Genomic DNA, 15596 nt, shown 5'->3' with positions numbered 1-15596 from the left:
TCATTCCCTACCCATCCAAAGGCTACTTTTGGGCCATGAGACAGGGACAGCATGGATGAGAAGCACCAAACAGTTTTGAATAGACTCTCAAAAAGAAAGGTATAGACCCAGCTCTTGAGTGTGCAATGCAAGTAGATAGGGGGAAAAAGAATAAAAGAGATTTTCTTAAGGAATGGGATTATATGCTAAGCCTTCCCCTTTATGAGTTCAAGAAATGCAATCTAAAATTTGTATTTAAATTGAGATTACATATTTGCTGTTGTGATATAGCTCAAACAAATTTGCCACATGGCCCATGACATTATATACACTTAAAATATAATAAGTGTGATAATATCTCATTTTTACTGAGCACTTATCCTGTGCCAGCCATAAACTATGTGCTCTACAGTCATTTCTTCATTTACAGCTTCATTTACAATGGCCTAAGATTGGAACACCTATTATCTCTATCTTTCACTGGAACAAACTAAGATTTCAAGAGCAAGGCCTGCCACAGAGTCACTCTAAATCCCACCTGATACTGCCCCAACTGGTGCCTTGCCTGTGTTTTGCCCAGCCTCCTATGATTATCTCTAGTGTCACACTTAGTAGACTGTATTGAAATGAGCTTTTAACTGGTCTTTCTCATCAGCTGGTTTAAGCCATTTGTCTTTAGATCCTAAATCTAGTACAACAGAGGAGTTAGATAAATATACAAATATAGATTGAATCAATGACCAAATAAACTGGAAAACAGACAATATATAAGGAGTGCTAAGTTCAGAAGAAGGGATGTGACCAGTAGTTGCAGAGGGTGGAAAAGGCTTTATGGATGAGGCAGGGCCTGCGCCAAGCTTCGAAGAGAGAGAAGACTTAAATGTGTAGGGAAGATGGGAGAACATTCTGGGAAGAGAATATTTTAGCAAGGCCAAATACCTTAAACGTTTTTAGGTACTAATTCTACCTCTCCAACAGAGTATTTTTAGTTGCATAGTTCATTATGCCATAGGACGAATAAGTGTATTACATTATTTCCATTTCAGCCAGCCCCTTCTGCTGGACCACAGGCATGAAATGTGGCTTCTGCTTCCGTAAGATCTTTTTTCCAGATCAACAATCCATTGAAAGTACAAGACTGCATCGAAGTCAGAAACCCCATGGACAACTTCATCTAACCATATATATTGCCTTAAAAAAAATTTAATAGGGAAAAATGGGAAATATTTCGGGGCTAAGTAATCAAGTACAGTTTACTGTGCAAAAAAAGTGAATATGGAATGCCAAATGTAAAAAAAAAACCCTTAGTATATATTGTGTAAGTCACAATTTGTGACTTAGTGTAAGTCAAATAGCGTCCCCAAATGATAGACTCACATTCGAAACCCAGGCAAAATCTTTTAAAGAATCGAAAATTCTAGTGTTTTAAAAAAGCAAGAAGTCACGCATTCTTGGTTTTTGTTACTCAGACTCAGAACCTTTAAGTAACTAGGGTAAGAAATAAAACATAAGAAAATAACTCTCGTTTAACTTTTGGAAATTTTTGTTATAAGATACATTAGAAAGTATGCATATTATAAGCATACCACTATCTGAACATATCCATGTGACCAATGCCTAGCTCAAGAACAGAACATTTACAGTACTCCAGAGGCTTATTTCTTGACTCCTTTCACTCACCCCTCCTAAGGACAACCATCTTCCTATTTCTAATACCACAGGTAAGCTTTGCCTGTTTTTGTATTTTATAAATGAGAGGCTATAAATCTTGTATTATTTTTGGAGCTGGCTTCTTTTACTTGACATTATATTTCCGAGATTCAACCATTGTTGTGGGTAGCTATAGATCATTCATTGTCATTTTTGTCCAACAGTAATTCTCAAAGTGTGGTTCATAAGTGTAGTTCAAAGTATGGTCCAGAAGTAAGCAATTTCCATAAATATAGTAAGATATAATTTGTCTATTTTGCTGTATTGATATTTGTACTGATGATACAAAAGCAAAAGTATGTAAAATTGCTGGTACCTTAGCATAAATCAAGGCAATGGCGCCAAACTGTACCAGTCATCATTCTAACATTGTTCAACACCATGCACTACCAGTCAACAAACACATCAAACAAAAAAATGCCAATTTTATTTGATAATGTCCTTAGTAAACAAATTGTTAATTGCATTAGATTTCAACCCTTGAGTACATGTCTTTTTAATATTCTGTGTGACGTAAAGTATACATGAAATACTTCTACTGCATCCTAGAGTATAATGGATGAAAAAAACTCATGAGGAAAAGCAATGTGAATTACAAGCTAAACTAGTCACTTTTGTCATGGCACACAAATTCACTTAAAAGACTGACAGGAAAACTATGGTTACTGAAATCTGGGGATTTGGCAGACATTTTCTCAAAAATAAATGAAAGGAGCCCTTAATTTCAGGGAAAACAATGGGCAGTAATTGATGTCAATGACAAAACTTCAACTTCCAAACAAAAATTAGAATTTTGTAAAGTATGTTGACTACCATGAATTTGACAGCTTCCCAACATTTAAAGACTTAACTATATGTGATTTTAAAATATTAGATTGCAAACTGTAAAACAACACCTCTGTTCTCATTAATATTTTGGGCAAAATAAAGTCATTCTTTTAAAAAATAGTTATTTATGTTACCATGCAATGTGTTTAGTGTTGTTATTTTTAGATGAATTTATAATAAATATTCTTTAAATTTCTCAGTTTTAAATCATAATGTGGTAAACTTGAATAGCTATAATCCACCTAATCAAAAGCTCTTTAAAGCCCTCAATAATTTTTAAGGGCATTAAGGGTCATCAGACCATGAAGTTTGAGAACCCCTGCTATACAGTATTCCATTATAAGCAGAGGTTTAATTTTAACAGTAATTTCTGGGAATATTCTTGAGATAGTATATATTTAGCTTAATTTCCTCTCCTGGCCTTTCTACTTGTGGCTTCTTCTTCTCTCCAACCCTTCTTGCACTGGGCCAATCAGATCATTCTTCAGCCCAGTACTTACAGTGTCTGTTAAATCAGGTGCACTTTCTTCCTCCTGGCAGGAATATCCCAGAAGGCCTTACCAGGAATGTAGGCCTGTGCTGTGGCTTTAAGGATTTAGCCAGAAGGAGGTCAGAGGAGGACAGAGCAAACTAGAGCAATGCAAGCAAAAGACTTTTTCTTGGATTATGGACATGGTTTCCTGGGCTTCTCAGTTTAACAGAATCTTCTAACACCAAATATGAAACAATCTCCCTGTGTCCCTGCAACATATAACCCAGTTTTATTCTCTTCTAAATGTCTATCACTACCTGCCTTTTTTCTTGTTTTTTATTTCTCTGTTTTCTTTCTTCCCCACTGCTTTTCCCAGAATGCGAGCTCCAAGACTGCAGAGACTTTTTCTGTTTTGTTTACTGACTAGAACTGTGCCTGGAACACAGTATGTACCTAATATATATTTGTTGAATAGATTAGTCATTCTCTCTTCAGAAGTCTGTTTATTTTGCAATGCATAAAAGACAAAGGAAAATTCTAAGATCCAGAATTCATTTTATTTCATGGGATAGGTTTTCCCCCATTTGGGCATATAAGAAAATAATGGCATAAAATATTTTACAAAGTTTCCAGTAGCTATATTTTGACTTAAAATATTGTCTCTCCTTTTCTTAGTTTTATCCCATTATTCCTAGCCATATAGACAGTTGCTGCCAAATAACTTCACAACTCCTTGGAAATATATGACTTATAAAGAATAGATTTCCATCACATTTATTCTAAAGTATATGTTACTTAAGCTCAATATATATAGTAATTTATATATTTCATTATAAATTATATTCTCCATTCTGATTGTTAAATGTTTTCAACTCATGAGGATTTTTACATGTAATCTTGTAGAAAAGAGCCACTTCCTGATATTGGTTTTTAAGACTTTTGAAACTAAAAGAAAAAAACTTTTCTTTTTTTTTTTTTTAGAGAGACAGAGAGAGAATGAGAGGAGAATGAGCAGAAGGTGGGGGGAGGGGCAGAGAGAGAGAATCCCAAGCAGGCTCCAGGCCCAGCATGGAGCCTGACACTGGGCTTAATCTCACGACCCCGAGATCATGACCTCACCCAAAATCAAGAGTTGGATGCTTAACTGACTGAGCCACCCAGGTGCTCCTAGAAGAAAATATTTTTATTTAAATGTTGCCAGTATGCTCTATATGTACCAACACAGAAAGTTCTCCAAGGTATGCTATTAAGTCTATCTATAATGTAAGAGGTAGAACAGCATATACACTTTATTTGTTTTTTTCTTTTTAAAGAAAAAATATATAGTCCTAGATATATTTGCATGTGTGCAGATTGGCTCTGACAGAAGACAACTGAAAACTGGAGAACATGGTTGCCTCTTGGGAGGAGGATGGGAAGACTGGGGGAAAGGGTGGAAGGAGACTGACTCTTTAACATGTCCTTTTCAGTATCTTTCAAATTTTGTATACTTGTGTGCATTTTTATTTAATTTTTAGGTAGTAAATTTTATAGATAAAAGAGTGTTTACATGTACCAGTTAAAAGACAGAGATTGGCAAAGTAGATTAAAAAACATGACCCAACTATAAGCTGTCTACAAGAAACTCACTTCAAATTTAACACAGGGAGGTTGAAAGTACAAGGATAGAAAAAGACATATTATGCAAATGTTAATCAAAAGAAAGCAGGAGTAGCCATATTAATATCAGATAAAGTAGACTTAAGAACAAAAATTTACCACAGACAGAGAATGACATGACATAATGATAAAATGGTCAATCCATCAGGAGGACAAGGCAATCCTGGATGTGTATGCACCAAACTACAGAGCTACAAAATATCTGAAGCAAAACTGGTGAAATTGAGAGGATAAATAGACAAACCTACAATTATAGAGATGTTAGCATTCCTCTTTCAACAACCGGCAGAAACCAGACAGAAAATCAGCAATGATACAGAAAATTCTATAACACCAACAACGAACAGAGTCTAATCAACATTTATGGAACAGTCCACCCAACAACAGCAGAACTCACATTCTTTTCAAGAGCCATAGAACATACACTGAGATAGACCATATCATAGGCCACAAAACAAATATCAACAAATTATAAAGAATTCAAATCCTAAGAGTGTGTTCTCTTACCATAATGAAAGCAAACTAGAAATCAACAACAGAAAGAAAAACAATACATTTCTAAATAATCCACAGCTCAAGAAGATGCCTCAAGAGAAATCAAAAATTACATTGAACTGAGTGATAATGAAAGTACAACATATAAACATTTGTGGGACACAGCTAAAACAATGCTGAGAGGGAAAATTATAGTACTAATGCTTACAATAGAAATGAGGGAAAGTATCATATCAGTAATCTAAACTTCCACCTCAAGAACCCAGGAAAAGAAGGAAAAGTAAACCCAAAATAAATAGAAGAAGGAAATAATAAAAAACAGAAATCAATGAAACCAAAATTTGGTTCTCTTTAAAGATTAATAAAATTGACAAATCTCTAACAAGACTGACAAAGGAATAAAAGAGAAGCCACAAATTACCAATACCAGAAATTTAAAAAGGGATATCATGACAGACTCTGCATAATACAGGAATACTGCAAATAAGTGTACACACATAAGTCTGATAATTTACATGCAATGGACCAACTCTTTGAAAAGCACAAAGCACCACAATTAACCCAGTATGAAACAGATAAATTGCATTGTCCAACAATTATTCAGGAAATGATTATTTCATAATTTAAAAATTCATAATTTAAAAGCTCAAAGAAAATCTCCAGCCCTTGACGGTTTCACTAGAGAATTCTTCCAAATGTTTATAGGAGAATTAAAAAAACAATTTTATACAATCTCCTCCAGAAAACAGAAGAGGAGAGAGCAATCTCAATTCATTTTATGAAGATAATATACCCTGATAGTACACAATGTGAGTATAAGAAAAGAAAACTACAGGCCAATATCACTCATAAAAATACATGTAAAAGTCCTTAAGAAAACACTAGCAAATAGTATTCAGCAATAAATAAAAAGAATTACATACCATGACCAAGTAGAATTTATTCCAGGGATGCAAGTTTAGTTCAATATTTGAAAATCAGTGTAATCTACCATATTAATAGTCTAAAGGAAAAAATATATGATCATATCATTTGATGAGAAAAAGCATTTGACAAAATTCAACACTCATTCATGATAAAAACTCTCAGAAAAGTAAGAATAGAGGGGAACTTCTTCAACTTAATAAAGCTGACATCATACATAATGATGAAACACTACATGCCCTTCCTCAAAGATCAGGAACAAAGCAAAGAAATATGTACTCTTATTCAACATACTACTGGAAATTGTAGCCGTTATAATAAAGCAAGAAAAGGAAATAAAAGGCATACTGATCAGAAAGAAAGAAGACTATCCTTATTTACAGATGACATAATTGTCTACATAGAAAATTCCAAGAGCTCTACAAGAAAACTTCTAGAAATACTATGTGAATTCAGCAAGGCGGCAGGATACAAAATAAATATTCAAAAAATCAATTTCACTTCTTTGTACTGACAATGAACACCAAAATTAAAAATATACCAATTACAATCATTCAAAAAAATGAAATACTTATGTGTAAATCTAACACTATAGTACTATATTGTATTTGCATTTGTATGACAAAAACTACAAAATGTTAATTAAAGAAATCAAAGAAAACCTAAATATATGGAGAGACATACTGTGTTCATGGACTGGAAGACACAAGATAGTAAAGGTGTTGCTTCTTAAATTCATATACAGCTGAGGGGCGCCTGGGTGGCTCAGCTGGTTAAGCGTCTGCCTTCGGCTCAGGTCATGATCTCAGGGTCCTGGGATCGAGCCCCGCATCGGGCTCCCTGCTCGGCAGGAAGCCTGCTTCTCCCTCTCCCACTCCCCCTGCTTGTGTTCCCTCTCTTGCTGTCTCTCTCTGTCAAATAAATAAAATCTTTAAAAAAAAAATTCATATACAGTCGACCCTTGAACAACACAGGTGTTAGGGATGCTGACTCCTCACACTGTCAAAAATCCACATACAACTTTTGACTTTCCAAAAACTTAACCACTAATAGCTTACTGTTGACTGGAAGCCTAATCTGTAACAAAAACAGTCTATTAACACATATTTTCTATGCTACATGTATTATATACTATATCATTACAATACAGTAAGTTGGAGAAAAGAAAATGTTATTAAGAAAATCATAAAGAAAACAAAATACATTTAGAGCACTATACTATATTTATCCAAAAAAAATGTGTATAACTAGATGGGAGCTGTTCAAACCCATGTTGTTCAAGGGTCAACTGTATAGGTTTAAACTAATTTCCAGAAGCTTTGCAATTACAGGCAAGATTATTCTTTATTTATGTGAAAAGGCAAAGGAACTACAATATTAAAAAAACTAATTTTCTAAAAGAATAATAATGGGGGAGAAATCAGTCTACCCAATTTCAAGACTTATTGTGTAGCTACAATAAACAAAACTGTGCAGTGTTGGTGGAGTGATAGACACACTGATTAACAGAACAGGGTAAAAACCTAGAAAGAGACCCATACAAATTTGGCCAGCTGACTTTTGACAAAGGTGAAAAACAATTTAACGAAGAAAGGATAGCCTTTCAACCCATGGTGCTGGAGCAATTGGACATCTATAGGAAAATAACTAAATAAGAACCTTGGCCTAAACCTCCCATCTTATATAAAAATAAATCCAAAATGGATGATGGATTTAAATGTAAAATCTAAAACTATGCTACCTTTTCAATGTTAGGAAAAAAACAGGAGAAAATCTTTGGGATTGAGATCTAAGTAGAGTTCTTAGACATGACACCAAAAATACAATCTATAAGAGGGAACATTGATAAACTGGGCTTCATCAAACTGAAAACTTTTGCCCTGCAAAAAACCATAAGGAGGATAAAAAGACAAGCTACATACTGGAACAAAATATTTGTAAATTACATGTTTGACAAAGGACTGGTAAGGGTATATTAAGAACTCTAAAAACTCAACAGTTAAAAAACAAGCCATTCAATTAGAAAATGGGTAAAAGACATGAAGATGTTTGTCCTTGACATAGTAGTCGTTTGCAGAAGACTTGAATTTAAAGACTATAAAAATGATATATAGATATGAACTTCACACGCTGGACAAGAAACTAAAAAAATAAACAGGCTGTACTTTGGAATTCCTAGTCATGATATTATTTAGGACTAAATAATTCAGAATGTTTAGGTGCTAAACTAATAAACTGTAGGTCAACTTCTGTGGGTAGAGCTGGGGTCTTCACCATATGGCATTCTCAATGTCAATCCCAGGAACGGTCTGAACTAGAAATGTGGGGGACTCTGGGGAATGAGACTTTTACTGGAGAGATGAAAACCTCTCTTCTCCTTGGAGGCCTCTTGGGAGTATTTCAACATTCCCAGACTGAGCTAGTGAGTAAGAAATGCCTTTAGCCACCCTTAGATATGGCTGTCCTAGAAGCTATATTGAAGACACAGGTTATTCTGTGTGGTACTTCCCAATATCGCTCTGGTCCACTCCCATGTTGGATGAAATTTTGTGGGAATTTCAGCCTGGTCTCTGATGTGTAGAATTTGAAGAAGAACTGGTTTCTGCTTTGCCCTGAGTAGCTAAGGGTACAGAAAGGACTCCTGCCACCCAAAACCAGGTCAGAAAGATGGTTAAACATCTTTGAGTGTCAACTTCACAAGGGTCACTGAAAACAGAGGCAACGGGCAGTGGCTTTGCCCAAATGAAAGAACATACAAGACCTGCTCCATCCTGCATATCCTTTGGAACACAGGGAAAGTTGGTGGAACATTTGAGAGAGGTGCTAATTTTGAGCAATCAGGCTGCTCTGTGAGACGAGCTCAGATCACTTGGGTATTTAGAGGAAATAAGATAATATTTTGTAGTCATTGGTTGTTGAGGCTGGTACATTTGGGTTTTACTAAGTTAGAGAAAAGTTCAATTTCCCCTTTTCAATAACACAATGTCTTTTCATTAGAAGCCTGAAATAGCAGGGTTTTTCTCTGGTCTTCCATTCCTTTGAAACCCTATTCATAATTAGCTTCCCACAACTCCTAGGTTTCTTCCACCATTACTCATCATCCTGGTCTATTTGTGTTACAGATTATGATTCTCAACCTCCATTGGCTTCACCAAGGTTAGTACCATTTTTTTATTTTAAACCTATATTGCTAATCTTTGGGGAACATACCTACTTTTCCCTTATTACTATATTTAGTACCTTCAAATTAATCTGATATATTCACAGAGGTTCTTAATCTGAGGTCTTGTGGCTATAGAGATGCATGGATAAAATTCAAGCTGTCTGTGAGTTTGGACAGGAAAAAAAGTCACATCTTTATTTTCATTAACCTCTAACCCTAGTTGAGCATTTCCTTCTTTTATTAATGTAAGCAACAAATTACAGTGAAATAAATGGAACATAAAATCTACTTTTATATTGAATTCTAATTGTTTCAGGTATCTCAAAATTCACTTATGTTCATCACTAGTTAAAATTATGATTGTTATTAGATGTGCCACTAGATCTTGTTATTTAATATGTCATATATGAGTATATCACACAAAATATAAAACACATATATTACATCATAAATTTAAAAAATATTTTGATAACTCTTTCAATCAATATAATTGGTTTCTTCTTAACCCTATGTATTTATGTAAAAACTAACAAAGAAAACAAACCACCAACCTTATTCTGAGAAAGGATCCATAGGCTTAACTGTCCAAGGGAATAACGGCACTAGAATGATTTAAAATTCTTGGAAGAGCCAAATGTCTCTACAACACAATGGCAAAAAGATTAAAAGCAACCTAAATGCTCAATGACAGAAGATTGGTGAAATAAATTATGATGTATATTTAGAGTGGAATATTATGCAGTCACTCAACAACGCTATAGAACACTGTTTAGTGGCATACATAGGTATATATCACAATGTTTTATAAAAGAAAAAGTTGTGGGGCACCTGGGTGGCTCAGTTGGTTAAGCGACTGCCTTCGGCTCAGGTCATGATCCTGGAGTCCCGGGATCGAGTCCCGCATCAGGCTCCCTGCTCGGTAGGGAGTCTGCTTCTCCCTCTGACCCTTTCCCTCTCATGCTCTATCTCATTCTCTCTCTCAAATAAATAAATAAAAAAAATCTTTAAAAAAAAAAAAAAGAAAAAGTTGTACATGATTATTTTTTGTAAATCAAACACACATATACATATACTTACAATACACATATATAAAAAATGGGTGTCAAGATACAGAAAAATGCTAACGCTTATTTACAGATGGTGTGTAATAATTTTTACTCAACTCATTTCTGAAAATTTTCTATCAGATTTTCTATTTTTTGCAAGAAAAATAAAAATTATTATCTTTAAAGAAATGAAGTCCTAAGAAATGATCCAAAGGAAATGTCATTCCTACCCCTGATCACCTATACATTCATTCATTCAACACATAAACTTCAGCTCAGTGGTTAATGTTATAGGATGAAGTAATATTATCTACAAGATCCACTATCATTATGGAAAAACATTTACTATTTTCATACAAATGATTTTGCAGCTGAACCAGTAAAAAAGTTAATTAAGTATGATTTATCAATTTTCTAGGCTATGGGACCCAAAGTCAAATCTGTCTTTAGCACAAGTATCGGATATTCATTCCTTTCAAAATTGTGTCCCACCAACCAATAATTTTGTCTTCAGAAAGTCCTTTCTGTCTTGTTTTATTTTTGCTGATTTGTGTTTTTGCTTTTTGAGTGTCCTGTAACAAATAACATAAATTTAGTTTTCCATCATACAAATCCTATTAAAAAATAAGCATATTTTATAACAACATATGTTTCTGAATTCACATTCCCCACAACAAAAACTTCTATTTCCTCTATAACTGTGTCATACTTTACAATTTTTAATAATTCTGAATCTTATACTGGAAAAGATATTCACTGTTATTTTACTATATCTAGGTATTAGGAATTCCAAATGCTACTGAGATAAACATGACCATCAGACTCCTTATATGCTAACCTTTTGCTAACATGTTATATGCTAACATTAGCTGGAAAAAATATACTAAGTTTTAAAAATGCTCCTAACTAAAGGTTTATGACTTTAAAATACAGCTCTTCTAAAATTAGACATTCAGCTAATATGCAAGATGTGACTATAAAGTAATTGGCCTGATATTATTGTTTTTGTTCATAAAAACACCAGAAATTACATAAGACAGGATGTCATCCCCTCTGAGTAGTCACCTACAGGCTAACTTGAATGACACTTACCTTTGCCCAGAACAATATCAGGACCTTTCTTTTGGACTTGTCTTTAGTCTGTTCCTTTTTATTTTAAACATATGTCTTCATAGGCAGCCAAATTTTGTCCTTTTGAGTTGGATTTGATCTTCATCGATAGCTAAAAGTAATCTAGAATAGGATTGGGGCCTTGGATGTACCAGGTAGAATGAAGTAGATATGAAAGAAGGATTGAGGAAAATGCAGGATGACACTCCCTGTGAGGGGTGATACTCAAAGTACTCAACAAAAGGTATGACAGGACAGAGACCAATCAAAACAGATGTCACTGGAGCAAGGTCCTGGAGAACACTGACCAAGATCCAGGTATTAATTTTTTAGTTGCTGGGTTGTGAGGTGTTCTAAAGAGTCCTAGAAGACAAACTGTAGCATTGGGGATAGGTGGGCATTTGGGGGTTTCTGAGCTGTGGCATTTACCAAACAATAAAGGAGATTTGAAGTATTTTAAAATCCACTATTAGTCTTTCCCAAAAGTGAAGAGGCCAGTGCTGTTTATGTGTAGCTCAGGCATTGACTCTGAAGGTATTGCCCAAGAGTTGTTTGAAGGTGTTGAGAGCAATAATATTGGGATAAATGTACAGGAAGCCAGGGTAACTATTTTGAAGGGCATTGCTTATCTGAATATTTAGATTCTTTAAACTCATTTAGAACAGGCACCATGCCTATTTCATTTTTCTCCCTAGCTCCTAACACAATGCTTGGCATATAGTGGTTGCTTAATAAATATTTGTTGAATGAATGGTATGTTTGTTAAAGAAAAAATAACTTCAAAGTAAAATCTCATATTTAGGGTCTTTTAAAATTTTTATTTTTTAAGGCTGTAAACTCTTCATTCTATTGGAGATAATTCTAAAAATCTCTTTAAAGAGAGAAATCTACCAATATTTATTTCTGACTCAAAATACTTTGGATAGCTGCCTACTTCTCTCTGGAAAGCAGTCCTTTTCAATGCTGTTTTCATTATCACGACTTAAAAAGCCACACGTCAATGAGAATCTGTCTCTAACTCCTTGAAGTTCCTATTATTTCTATTCACGAAGAATCTTCCTTTTAGCAGGTAGGACTTGAGGCTTTCTCAAGGCTCGAGCTGCTATACCGTGACTGTCGTCAAATATTTATCAGGCTATGGGTGTCTCGTACTATGCATCATACATCATTTACTTCTCCTAACATCACAGATCAGAAAACTGTCCCAGAAGAGCTAAGCAACTTCCCCAGATTTGCACAGCTAATAAGTGGTGAAAATATGTTCTGAATTCAGGCTCCAGAACTGAGCACCCTTAACTAACACAGTATAATAAGGAACAAGAGCTTGTTTATCTTATATAGACAGGATAGAAATTGAAGGATTTCCCATACCTAAGAAGTACCTGAGAACTCTCAATACATTGACTCTCAAAAACTAGGTTTCAGGGGCGCCTGGGTCTCAGTCGGTTAAGCGACTGCCTTCGGCTCAGGTCATGATCCCAGGGTCCTGGGATCGAGTCCCACATCAGGCTCCTTGCTTAGTGGGGAGCCTGCTTCTCCCTCCTGCTCTGCCTGCCACACCCCCTGCTTGTGGGTGCTCTCTCTGTCAAATAAGTAAATAAAATATTAAAAACAAAACAAAACAAAAAAACAAAAAACAAAAAACTAGGTTTCAGAGGGAGATTTCATTTTACATTCATTTTACAAGTGATACTGAACACATATGATGTTGAGGCACTGTTCTAGGTTCTGGGAGGACAGGTGAGAGATCCATGATCTCTTACTGTTTTGTAAACATAGTGCCTAGAAATTTACTCAAGTCTTCTATGGCTACTTTTTTCATTACTCCTAGTGAGAGGAAAAAAACTGAACCCCTGTGTTCAGTCTGAATTTTGGATCCTAAGCAGTCATCATCCTTGATGAATTGCATAATAGACATATCTCTAGAAGGGAGGACATCTACTATTTTCTTCCTCTGGCTTCCCTGGGGGAATATCTGATCACCTTTGACATCCTGTCCTTATAAGGAGAACAACAGAGGGAGGGGAAGGTGGAGGTTACATGTGAAACACGTAAACTACTTGGAACACAGGTATCATCTAAACATTCCATTAATGCGGGCAGCATTTCTCTGTCACTGCAGGATTACCTGTATAATGCTGGTATTTAGAGCAAGTTCCCTACAGGCTAATGCTTTCATTTACAAATTTTAGGCTTTAGGAGGCATTTCAAGTTATACAGTGGCTTCATGTATTATCATGATTTGGAAGAGTAGAAACATTAACTGAACTTTGTACCTTCCTTGAATGATTAAGTTGTACTTTAAAGGGAGGTTAATAAATAACCAAAGAGAGGGATACTAAAGAACTAAACCTGGAATAGTAAACTGTACTAAATGCCCCAAGCAAGCTGAGAAATACAAGAGAATACTTTTTCACCATAAATCGTCTTAACACATGCCGAAAGATTGGTCTGCTGTAAGTGGAGTTGATGACTCCACTCTGCCCTGTTAAGATTTCAAGGTAAAATAAGGGTTCCTGATAACAGCAATAGCAAAACAACAAAGAATTTTTCCCTAAAACCCCAAATTCTCAAAATTACAGTCATCCTAATGTTCTCAATTATTTATTTTTATTTTTTTCTTCTTATTGTATGATAACATGGCCTCAAATTTCCTTTTTGGAACAAAGTACAATATAAACTTTTAAAAAGAAGCAAACAAACAAATACATAGATAAATCATACTCAGGAGAGTCCTTTCTTTCACCTAAAGATTTGATCTGTGGTAAACTACAAATTTCTTTGGGAGAGATCATGTTTTAAACGATGTTATCAATATGATATGAAAGAGTACTTGAGTCTTAAGAGCAGATTTTGCGAGAAAATAAAAAGTGAGATCTGCCAACATTTTCTGAGAGATAAATGTGCCAAAAGTTTCCCTTGTTCTAATTTTGGCCCAAGAACAAGCATGTGGGACGTTTCTGCATTTGGACTGAAAGTGCTTTCCACAAGTTAGACGATCTGTATGGCACTTGGCATAAGGCTGCCTCCCTCAAGAGTAACTACAACCTTCCCATGCATAAGATGCTTAATACAGACCTTAGCAGAATCTTGAAAAGTCCAGAGATCCAAAGAGCCCTCCGAGCACCATGCAAGAAGATTCATCTCAGAGTCCTGAAGAAGAATCCACTGAAGAACCTGAGAATCATGTTGAAGCTAAATCCATATGCAAAGACCATGAGCCAGAATACCATTCCTTGCCAGGCCAAGAATCACAAACTCCGAATGGATAAGGCAGCAGCAGCCTTAGAAGCCAAATCAGATGAGAAGGGGGTTCCAGGCAAGAAGCCTGTGGTGGGGAAGAAAGGAAAAAAGGCTGTTGGTGTGAAGAAGCAGAAGAAACCTGTGGTGGGGAGAAAGGTTGCAGCTACCAAGAAACCAGCAGCTGACAAGAAACCTGCAGAAAAGAAACCTACTGCCTAAAAACTTATGTTTATTCTATAAAAGTCAAATCACTTTGGACAGCTAATTTTGACTAAAGACCTGTGAGACCAGTGAGAAAAAAAAAACAAAAACTGAGCACCAAAATCTTTGTCTCCCAAAAGTAAAATGCTCAGGTATCTCCACTTTCTATGTTCTGGGAGATAAATCACATTTAAATCTCAAATTTAAAAGAAACTTCTCCCTTGCACTCTTTTATTATATTCCAAGGCAAATAATCAAGTTAACTATCCGGTAGTCACATAACCCATAAGAATAAAATGTTAAAGGATTTTTGTCAAAGGGATTACAGAAAACCAGTCCTTTTACCTCATGGATTGTTTCTGATTTTCTGGTCCTTTAAACTTTCTCCTCTCCTATGTTAAGTCAAATCATCAGATCAATAATACGTGATGCTCGAACCTTGAGATTTCAGGCTCAGGAATGATAATGGCACAAGCAAAATAGGCATTACAACACAAAATTGTGCTTTGCGGAAACTATGGCGTAATATCCTGAAAAAATAGTTCAAGTCATAAAAATGTAGTGCACTGACCTCCCGGAGAGAATTGTGTCCATAGGTCCGGGAACGATGTCTGTTGTCCAACACCCTCACCCCACGTCTGAGCCCTTGTGCTCCGTGTGGTTTTTCTCTCAGGGGTCATTATTGGGTTTCATAATGATTAGTTTGTGTATGAAAAAGGAAAGCTCAAGACTATAATTTCATACATACTTGAAAAAAAAGCATATA

General features: G+C 35.3%; 1 long non-coding RNA gene across 1 annotated transcript in view; it reads right to left on the bottom strand.

Annotated features, from left to right (window-relative positions):
- Positions 1–15596, bottom strand: part of LOC123860274 (uncharacterized) — a 352027-nt gene that overhangs the window by 103917 nt on the left and 232514 nt on the right. The window contains exons 5-6 of the long non-coding RNA XR_010413163.1: positions 10773–14714; positions 9782–10232 (exon numbers count right to left, since the gene is read on the bottom strand). This is a non-coding gene — a long non-coding RNA (uncharacterized LOC123860274). The remainder of the gene's footprint in view (positions 1–9781; positions 10233–10772; positions 14715–15596) is intronic.

The sequence above is a fragment of the Mirounga angustirostris genome, unplaced genomic scaffold, assembly GCF_029215605.1.
Source record: "Mirounga angustirostris isolate CCGP_5_RB_7025 unplaced genomic scaffold, mMirAng1.0.hap1 SCAF_7, whole genome shotgun sequence".
Taxonomy (NCBI): Eukaryota; Metazoa; Chordata; class Mammalia; order Carnivora; family Phocidae; genus Mirounga; species Mirounga angustirostris.
The sequence above is the reverse complement of the archived record's forward strand: the minus strand, read 5'-3'. Positions and strand labels throughout refer to the sequence as shown.